The sequence below is a fragment of the Aplidium turbinatum genome, chromosome 5 (genome assembly GCF_918807975.1).
Source record: "Aplidium turbinatum chromosome 5, kaAplTurb1.1, whole genome shotgun sequence".
NCBI lineage: Eukaryota > Metazoa > Chordata > Ascidiacea > Aplousobranchia > Polyclinidae > Aplidium > Aplidium turbinatum.
The window spans coordinates 35,505,211-35,516,635 of NC_137476.1; positions in this window are offsets into that span (position 1 = coordinate 35,505,211).

The window sequence follows — 11,425 nt, forward strand, 5'->3', positions numbered from 1 at the left end:
ATCTGATGAAACTGATTAGTCTGTTTATGCAACTGCCCAAATTAGCATGAGGCATTTTCCCCAAAATGAACAAACTCATTAATTTTTTCCATTTACATAACTGTATCGTTTAGATTTGGGCAACAAAAAATATGAAACTATCTGATCCAGTGGCGTAGCTAGGGAATGTGCCGCCCGAGGCGGGATCAGATTTTGCCGCCCCTTCAAAAAAAAGCATGTGAAAATGAAATGCGTTTTTTTTTTTATCAGCACTGCAATACGCAACGTGCTTTTTTCTATTTGCGGTGTAAAGTCAGACGAACGTACCATTATAATTTAATAATATAGGCCACTGAATGCAAAAGCACAAAAACTGCTGCAGAATTAAAATAATCAATTTGTAACCTTTTACAAGGCTACCCAAATTTGAAGAGCATGTTTCCGCCTCTGCTTAATAAAGGATAGTAGGAATTTTGTAACGTATTAAAAACATAACGGCAGAAAAATTCATTTAATTCGTTTCTACTAGACTGTGTAATATAGTGTAATATGAATAGTTGCGTCCAATGTAATGATATAGACGTTTTCTTCTTTTGCACATTGAACTTTCTTTACTTATTCGCAAGGTAAGTTTTATAATTTTTCCGTTAATTTTTACATACTTACAATACTTTAAAATAAAATATGGATAGAATCACATAGAAGCTTATTCCTATCAACTGTAAAACGAATACAAAATGAGCAAGCGCACAAATTACAAGGTTGCAAATGCAGCAAAATCATCTTTAAGTAGACTTTAGCCATGCTACTGCGCAATGTTTTCACTTTTCGCAATCTAACAGCCACATTCTAGTGACGGTATAGCAAAGTTATTTATTACAACAGTTAATAAACATAGTGTTCTGCTCTCCCTCTCCCTGTATTTAAAATATATAATTCAGGATACAAGGCCGGTTTATGTGGCCAAAAGTGAAATCCAGTGCGGCATGGCATCAGTAACAATAATACAGTAGGTAGTATATTGTTACAGCAATTAATAAAAAATCTAAATCTGAAAAAATGCACTGCGGAGCTCTGCAAAACCAGTCTAACTTACACAGCGATAGGATTATAGCTTCGCGTAAGTAGAATTCAAGATTTTCTGACTTGTTTTTGTGGGGGGTTAAGCGTGGATCGTGTGAAATCGATTTTAAACATGAAGCGTCTGTAAACTCCATAGACACTGCCTTATAGCGTTATACGGTAAAATCATTTACTGAAATGTTTGTACTGTATAGTGCAGCAGCAGTAGATTACTATGGTTAATCAGTATTCAGCAACGATGTGTAAAAACAAGGTAACTCCCTACTTCACTGAAAATCAAGAAATATTATCAGCTAATAGTACTGATAGCCTACCCAATCACCAATGGCAATACCAAGATTATAATCAAAATCAGCTTTATATTTTATTGAATTACTGAAGTAAATAGATTTCACGTAAATTGTTGGCAACATTCCATTATCAATTACCAATGGACAACTTTATAAACATAAAGTGCGATTACAGTAAACTTCATTCACTTATTCATTCAACAAGAGCTACATATCCCTTCGGCTCTAATATTTTGTTGCAAGTGTTTTCCCTTTCAAGTTTTCCCTATACAGCTGTAACGAAAATGCACGTCCTGTCTGAAAGTGCCGCCCCCAGACGTGCCGCCCGGGGCGGTCCACCCCATAGCTTCGCCACTGATCTGATCACAGTCTATTTATAAAACTGCCCAAATTGGCATGATGCAGTTGCCTCGGCATTAAAATGTACAAAGTCTTTAATTTTTTTCATAATATCCATAAATGCATCATCTTGATTTGGGCAACTACAAAATAAGTTATGAATTTATATAAATCTGGTAAATAATTTTATAAGACAATTCGGGTGGAGAGGTTACAGTACTTTGTCAACCATAAACGGACATAGCTAAGCAACAACACAACATTTAACAAAAAAAAATGTTATACCTGTTAAGTGTTAAATGTAATGTTAATGTTGTAGTGTTGCTTAGCTTTGTTTGCTTACTTTTATAAAAGTACCCAAATTAAAATGATGCAGTTGCGCCCCAAAATAAAAAAATATATTTAGTTTGTTTATGCAACTGTGTCATGTTAATTTTACATACATTTAAAATGCTACTGCTGAAGTATATAATCTCAAACCAATCATAATAGCCTATTGGTCACAGCGGTAAACCATAATCTCTTCGTGGGAAAATTGTAACATAAGATTCCCGAATCCGTTCGTCTGTATGTAATGACCGAAAGAGAAACACTTTTCTGAAACGTCTATTCAAAATTTTATTTCTGTAAAAATAGCCTCAAAGCTGTCGAAAATGGAACGCAACACCGTACGCCACTAAAACCTGTCACTACAGAACAAACTACTTAGATAAAAGACGGAAAATTTCTCCAGCTAGCAAGCACCAAGCAAACAGTTAAATATGCGACCGACTTCCAACAAACAATTTTACGAATGACCAGAATGATTTGCAATATTTCAAAAGCACGTCAGCAGTTTCTGTGACGCAATAATGAAAAACAATTATGAAGTCATTCAAACAGGTGTTCAAAGAGGCTGATGCAATATTTCATGTTTAAACAGGTTTGACACAAGTCTTACGAACGATGGTGCAATTTTGGCTCATTTTTTAGGAAAAATTTCATCACGTAATACGCTAAGATTCAATAGACCATATCGGTTTTTATATGACGTTTGATTTGGTGAATAATTGTCGGGAACACCTATATTCATTTATTTGAAAGCTTTCCAAACTCAAAACCTGCCATGCAAGCTGGCAAAATATTTTCTTTGCACGATCTTGTGTGAAACATGGCAGCTCCACTTTTTTTTATTAATATCTTTACTTCTGTTCTGTGGAAACAGATCCAGTTGTTTGCGTTAACTTGACCTGCTTTTTCTGGTTGCAAAAAAATGTTGGCAAGTTACATGCATAGAAAGTGTTTCTTGTGATGATGTAGAAAGCATATTTTTATAGTTTTTAGCTCAAGTTTTTTCAAGTTTTGAGGGTTTTTTTGGTGCAAGGTTTAAACTCTACATACATTTGAAGTGTGCACCTGGTATCAATGTAATATTGTTTATGCAATGTTGGTAGGTAGTCGTACTCGTAGCCTACCACTCAGCATACGACAACTCAGCAAGTGCTTCAACTCAGCAATTACATTTCAGCAACTGTTCAAGTCAGCAAATAAGATTTTCACCGAGCAGCGGATTTGCTTGGTCATTGCTTTCAAAACTGAATTTGCTGACTTGCGACACGACAAGTTTTGGCTTGCTCAATTGTTACTTGCACAGCTTTTTCATTAGCCAACTTCAGCCTCTTGCTGAAATGTTGTTAGCTGAGTTGTCGCTTGCTCGGTTTACAACTGCTGACTTGTAGGAGACTCATGTTGGTATTGCCAAGCGCTGAGGTCATGGGCTCTATCCAAGGGGGGGTGATCACCCCCCCACTAATTGGAGTGGGGGGTAATCAATGCAAAATCACCCCCCCCCCCCCCCCCCACTCATTTGGCTTTGAAAAGGTTTTGTGATATTTTATTGATCAAATTTTGAAAAATATATTTTCGCTGTTAGCACATGTTGAATTTTTTATCAATATGAATATATATAGTTTATTTCAATATGATTTTTTGGTTTGGCAACCCTGAACCACAGTCTGCCTGAACTACGAGCCAGGCGTTTACACTGTGTTTTAACTTAGTTTGCTTGGTAGCCACTTTAACAAGAAAAAATTCTGCCACTGCAAATGACTAGAATGACACCGCCAACCAATCAGAACATGTTATAAGAGGCCAGGCGCGGATTTATGGGGAGGGCCCAGGGGGCCCGGGCCCCCCCGAAATGTTGTGAGGAAGTATTGTTGAAATTCTATGTATCCGCATCAAATCGTTTGATATGCGTCTAAACAGCTGATATTAGTCCCACGGCCGACTTAACTTATCCGGGGGGGGGGAGGGGAGGGGATAATTTTTTGTTATTATTATGGTTGAAATCATCCATCCATCAGACTCCGTTATTTTCTTTTATACAACTCCAAATGCATTTTAATAGCAACATTTGTTGGAGCTGACTCAGCTGAAACCAACGCTGAACCAAATGACATCAGTTGAAACAATCTGAAACCTTGAATGGCTGTTTTATAGTTTTTAGCCTTCATTATAATTTCAATCAATTGCCGTATATGCCTGCAAACATACAAACATCCAATTGGTCATGGACACTACATACCGGGTTTTAAACCAGATTTCAAGTTTACTATGCATGCTTAACAATTTTTATTCTTAAAGCAAAATGTATTTTTTAAACATTCACAATAATTGATGAAAATGGCTGTTTCTTTTAATGTCTATTTTATGGCATATCGTATATGTGGTAGTATAGTGGCGTAGCCAAGGGGGTTGGGGGTTACACCCCCCCCCCCCCCCCTTTGGCATGCGTGTGACATCACGATATTGAGAATGATGCTTTCAGTCTCTATGTCTCTAAAACAAAGTTTGCCTAATTTTAAACGAAACTGCATTAAAAGAGCGAGTTTTGCCAATACTAAACATTCAAATATCTCACCCAGGAATTAGCAACAAGAAAACATAGAGACTTACCTTTAGCCTATTACCAAAAAATGCCGAAGAAAACATGATCTTATCCTTTTGCTAAGCCACCAGACAGCACCATTTCACAGGAATATTTGTACCCACACTTTTGTTGAAAATGCTCTCAGAATGCACCAAATTCAAAGTAATTTTTCAAAATTTTCTGGGGGGTGCCCCCCAGACTCCCCGCCGCTGGGTGTCGTCTTTGGCGAAGACGCCGTCGGGCTTCGCCCGCCGGCCATCAAAACCCCCCCTTTCAAAATTGCTGGCTACGCTAATGCCGTAGTATCATTGTTCATATCTGTTTTATCTTTTTCTTTCTTTTTAATTGATTTTCAAATTTTCTGGCCCCCCCCCCCGAAAAAACTCCTAGATCCGCGCCTGTAAGAGGCTACCGTCCAATGGTGACCCTTCTAGCACTCAGCCAGAGAGTTTATCCTTGTTTTGAACTTTATTTGGTAATTACAGAAAAAAAAGAGCAATAGCAGTTGTGAGAATCGAACCCACGTCAATGAAATAACTACTTTCTAACCCTAACCCCTAAAAAGCCAACCAGCTGCCAACTTAGTCGGCAGCAGTGGCCGAGTGGTTAGCGCGTTGGGCTCGTAGTCGAGAGCCTGCATGTTCGACTTCACTCCCCCGCACTTGCTGTTGTTTCTTTGGGGAAGAAACTTCACTATAAGTATAATTGCCTCTACCCAGTGATCGATTTTGAGTAATGGGTAGTAGCCTACCAAATTTAAGTCATCAGTAGAGTTGGTCACAGCGGTAAACCATAATCTCTTCTTGGGAAAATTTTAACATAAAGTTCCCTAATCCGTTCGTCTGTATATAATGACCGAAGAAACACACACTTGAACTTCTTTTCAAACAGTGTATTCCTGTAAAATTAGCCCGAGGCTACCGAAAACGAGGAGGTGCAACGCCTACACCACTTAAACTGTCACTACACAACAGATTACTTGGATAAAAGACGGAACTTTTGTCCAGCTAGCAAGCACTAAGCCAACAGTTAAATGTGCGGCCAACTTTCAAACAATCATTTTACGAATGACCAGAATAGATATCAATATCTCAAATTCACGTAGAAAGTAACTGTGACGCAATAAATGAAAGACAATTATGAAGTCATTCCAACAGGTGTTTAAGCTGATGTAATATTTCCTGTTTAAACAGGCCCAAACAGGTCCAAACAGGTCTTATGAACGATGGTGCAATTTTGGCACATGCTTTAGGAATTTCCATGACGTAATATTCAGTAGACTTGAACGGTTTTTATATGACGTTTGATTTGGTGAAAATTGTCGGGAACATAGCGGCCCCTAGTTATGACAGTCTGACATGGCATAACTAAAAAGAAATGACGACAATTGTGAGCCAATGAATAAAAACACATGATACACAAATTGTTTGAATCACTCACGTTTAAGTTAATACGCAAATACAAAGGGCATGCAAAGAATGAACAACAATACGGAATAAACACGATGATACATGAAATTGGTACCATAGGTATTAGGTACACGCAAAAAATGACGCTATATACCATGGTTGCGATAATAACCGACTGTTCCGGGCTCAGACAAGTATCGGCCACCGCAGACAAAACCAGGCTCAAACCCTAACACTTAGGTGTTCTTTACGGGGGCGAGGCACGAAATATCCCTCAACACGTAGTCTACTTTCACTTTCCCCGTACTCTCATCATAGTTGCAGACGGCAACTTTGGCTCTACGAACCACAGGCTTCCCTTTCCTAATTTGTGGAACTACCTCATGCACCCTCCCAAGTTGATACTTCCCACGTTTACCAATGTCTTGGAGAGAACCTACCACTACAAGTTGACCAGGCTCCAAATTCTCGGCCATTTTTAGCCATTTTTTCCGGCCCTGAAGACCTGGCAAGTAAAAATCGATCCATTTACTCCAAAACTGCTGAGAAAGTGACAAATTAAACCGATAATCCCTTCTTAATTGGTCACGATCATGTGGTTGCCCAACAGCACAGTATGGGTCTAAGTATGGGGTCAAAAGTGAGGCAGGGGTGATGACAGTAAAATCCCTAGGGTCGTCACTCAAAGGTACCAAAGGGCGTTCGTTCACGATCCGAACGGCACTGCCTGTGTACGTAAGCAGTTCAATAAAATTGGGCTTACGAATTGAAGAGTCCAAAATGTGAAAAAAGTATTTGGTCACATCAGCCATGAAACCAAATCTTTCAAGCCGAAATCTAGCCAAGACATCTGCCAGAGGGTTTAACAAGGCAGACAAGTCAGGACAAGAAGACATTACATCATTTACACAAGTTCCTCGGAATTCAGATTGTTTTAAAGCCTTCTTCTTTAAATCAGCAGCTCTATCTGACGCAAACACAAAATTGTTAGGTAAATCAATATCTTCCTTCAACGGTACAGGTATCTCAAATCGACCACCTTTCAACTCAATATTCGGTTCGACAAGTTCTCTAGCCAAATTATCATTGCGAGACAATTCACAGGTTTCATTTTGCAAAGTCAAATCCTGAATGACTTTATTCAAGTCTGCTATTTCCATATCGCGAGATTCAATTTTACGCTGAAAGCCAGAGATGACATCCGACTCTGAAGACGTCTGCACTCTGCACACTTTAGCAACGCTTTCAACTAAGGGTGACTTACCACCACAAGCCAACCAACCGAGAGGAGTGAGCAAAGCATGCGGTTCACTACGATTGTCACCAACACGCTCTTCTTTTGCACACATCAAATAAGCGTTGTCGTTGCCAATCAGTACATCTACAGTACTACAATCATTCAAATGAAACATATTCACGTCATGAAAATGACGGAAACCACTTAAATCTTGTTTATGGGGTAAAGTTTTAACATCGTCAGCCCAAGCTGGGTTAACCACCGAGGTTATATCACAAAACAGTTCATCAGTCTCTAACGACTGGATGTTGAGTTTAACAAGGTCAGCACAAGTAGGTTTCTGACCAGCCAGAGTATCCATTTTAAACGACGCTTTATCATACGGTTTAAGACCAAGTTCGCACACCAAGTCACTCGAAACAAAGGTCAACTGCGAACCAGGATCATGCTGACAATACACCAACTTCGATTTGCCAGTCATTGGATTCAAAACACGAGCAGCAGTAACGCGGTTAAAGGCTGCTTTAACATTTCCAATCTTAACATTACGCACAGGAACTCTGGCACCAGCCTCATCTTTACCGACCAAATCCAGAGAATCACGTGACGTCACATAAAAATCATGCAGAAGAAAATAGTGTTTCCTATCGTTGGTAGGTCCACACTTACGACAGTTATTTGCATGATTACAGTCTCTAACCATATGCTGGCGCAAACAATTCAAGCATTTGCCAGCTTTCACAATGACATCTCTCCGATCTTTAGGTGTCAAGCGCAAAAATTCTTTACAATTAGACAAAAAATGATATTCAACTTGACCACGTGACGAACAACAAAAACACGCCGGTATGTCACTATGTCTGGCCACACCGCCGCGCGGTGCGCCAACAGCAGTCGAGTACTGCGAACTCCCTGAAATCACATTATCATGGGGTTTTACCGACGTCTGCCTAACCGGACATGAAGGCAATTTTCCTTTGCCAAACTTTTTAAAATGCTGCGACTCACCAGAATCGCCCATTAGCATAATGCTAAAATCAGTCGACTTGCGCGTTTCCTCCCGTACTACAAAATCAAACAAACTCTGAAAGGTAGGTTCCTCAGTGCTACCATACTGATCACCTAAAAAGTCAAGATAACGCTGCTTAGCGTCAAACGGGAGTCGCTTAGCCAAATCCAAAACAAAACGTCCTTCTAATTTATCACGCTGACCATAAGCTTTCGCGTAAAGCAAACACTGCGACAATTCATCTTTAAACTCTTTCAAATCACTGGAAGAGATAGAAGTCAATTTGCTACCATAGCGATACTTTCTAATTTCTGGTTCTGCGAAAAGACCTCCACGAACCCCAAAACGTTGGGACAAGCGAGCTAACGACATTTCTATCCTGTCTTCCTCTGACAAGCCAGGAGTGTCAGAAACCAAATTAGCAATCGTTTGTGCAGCTGTTCTAACACAAGCTGCTTGCAACAAAGTCAAACGAGTTCCCTTAAAGGGCGAAGCTGCCATCAAGGCCATAACACGATTTTTAAAGAAGACAAATGGCATATTATTACCATCGTAACCAATCAAGGCCGCCTTATCGAAGAACGTCCTACTATTTTGGTATTCAAAAAAGCAATCCTGCTGTTGAGAACTCGATTTAGCGGGAGAAGACAAGCTATATCCCTTAATGGGCTGAGTGGGCTCAGTCACATGCACAGCCCGATCACGATCCTCACATACGTTAAAATCAGGAGACACGATACGCCTCTCACAACCACCCAAATTACGTGTAGCTGGGCGATCAAAAACTAGCGGCGCTGAAAACTGTGAAGGGGGCAAAGCATTACTGCTAATGGCGGCCCCGTGACCTGTACGCTCTGGGGGAGGAGTTCGGTTGTAATTTGCAGACCTTGGCTCTACAGCCTTCGGAAGATCCTTAGCCGCGGCCCCGAGACCTCCTGAAACAGCTGGAAAACATGTGGATTGTACAGGTCCACTTACGGATTGAACAGGCGTGTGGAAAAGGTTAGGTAAATTAAACTGTGATTGATGTTCACTTCTGGAATGCCTAGAAGAGCCCTTCCTAGAGCTACGCCGGGAGCCCAACTCAGAACGATATTCAGCTAAAACTACCTCTTTACGTTGTTCGGCCCTCAACTGAGCGTCTTTGAGTGCGAACTCAGCAGCTCTAGCTTCGGCTCTCGCGGCGGCCTCAGCAGCTCTCGCTTCGGCCTCAGCAGCTCTCGCGTCGGCCTCAGCTCTCGCGGCAGCCTCAGCTCGTATGGCCTCAGCTCGTATGGCCTCAGCTCGTATGGCCTCAGCTCTTGCGGCAGCCTCTGCTCGTGCGGCAGCCTCAGCTCGTATGGCTTCAGCTCTTGCGATGGCCTCAGCAGCTCTTGCTTCGGCCTCAGCTTGGATCTGGAGCTCCTCTCGTCTTAACTGTAGGTTAATTTGTGCAACTATCCGTGACGAGCTCTCAGACATCCTAGTGCTTACATTTGAGGCGCTATCCTCAGGATGTATGTCAGCATCCAACCTATCTGACAACTCACTTTCTTTTTGTTCGAAGTTATTTTTTAACGAGTTAAATTCGGGATCTACCCTATCACGAAGTTCTGCCAAGATTGCAGAGTTAACAATTTTACTCAAAAGAGCATGGAAATGCCGTAATTCCTCTTCTAAAGTAGATAACTTAGATCTAAAAATTAACAGTTCCTGCTTATCACTCAAAGAACCTAGGGCCACAGAAAGTTTCCCAATTTGAGTCAAAATATCCCGTCTAAGATGCCGGGCCTCTCGAACTGACTTAGCCTCATCGTTAATGGGTCCCTCCCCAGAATGGCCTGCCCGACCGCAAAGAACATCATCAGGCTTAAACTCAGTCGAGTCGACGGCGGTCGAGTCCCTGTCGCCACCGAGTGTAGACATATTAAATGTTAGGGCTAAATTTAACAATTAAAAAATTAAGTTACACAAACACACAAATTACAGTAGTTATAAAAAACTTAACTGCAAAGACCGTAAAAAATACAAAAAAGAATTTAAATGCACGATACCGTAGCTGTACGAGTATGTGAAGTCCAAACGTCCACAAAACTTGCTTGGATTCTTCCACTTGAATCTTCAAGCACAGATGGATTGCCTTTAATCTTCTTTCTTGCCAATAAATGTCAAAGTTATTTTTCTTCTGTACCAAACTGAGAAGAAATGTCTTTACTTTTCTTTACTTCTTTAGACTACCAACCAATAAGATCTTCTTTTATTATTTCTTTGCTTCTAAGTGCTTCTTAGCCTACCAACTAACCAACTTCGTCTTTTATTTTTTTGCTTCTAAGTGCTTCTGTGCCAAACACTAGACAGAGAATCGTCTTTTATTTTTTTGCTTCTAAGTGCTTCTGCGCCAAACACTAGACAGAGAATCGTCTTTTATTTTTTATGCTGCCTGTGCTTCCGTACAAACACTAGCCAGAGAATCGTCTTTTATTTTTTATGGTCACAGCGGTAAACCATAATCTCTTCTTGGGAAAATTTTAACATAAAGTTCCCTAATCCGTTCGTCTGTATATAATGACCGAAGAAACACACACTTGAACTTCTTTTCAAACAGTGTATTCCTGTAAAATTAGCCCGAGGCTACCGAAAACGAGGAGGTGCAACGCCTACACCACTTAAACTGTCACTACACAACAGATTACTTGGATAAAAGACGGAACTTTTGTCCAGCTAGCAAGCACTAAGCCAACAGTTAAATGTGCGGCCAACTTTCAAACAATCATTTTACGAATGACCAGAATAGATATCAATATCTCAAATTCACGTAGAAAGTAACTGTGACGCAATAAATGAAAGACAATTATGAAGTCATTCCAACAGGTGTTTAAGCTGATGTAATATTTCCTGTTTAAACAGGCCCAAACAGGTCCAAACAGGTCTTATGAACGATGGTGCAATTTTGGCACATGCTTTAGGAATTTCCATGACGTAATATTCAGTAGACTTGAACGGTTTTTATATGACGTTTGATTTGGTGAAAATTGTCGGGAACAAGAGTAGACAACCGGAAACAGACATTGCCGTCGGCTGCAGCGTGGGTCAGGTGTACGTCAGAAGGCGTACACCGATGCATAGCGCTCAAGTCCGCTTCTCGCAATGCAGGGTAAAAATTTGAAAAACAAATAAACAAACAAACAA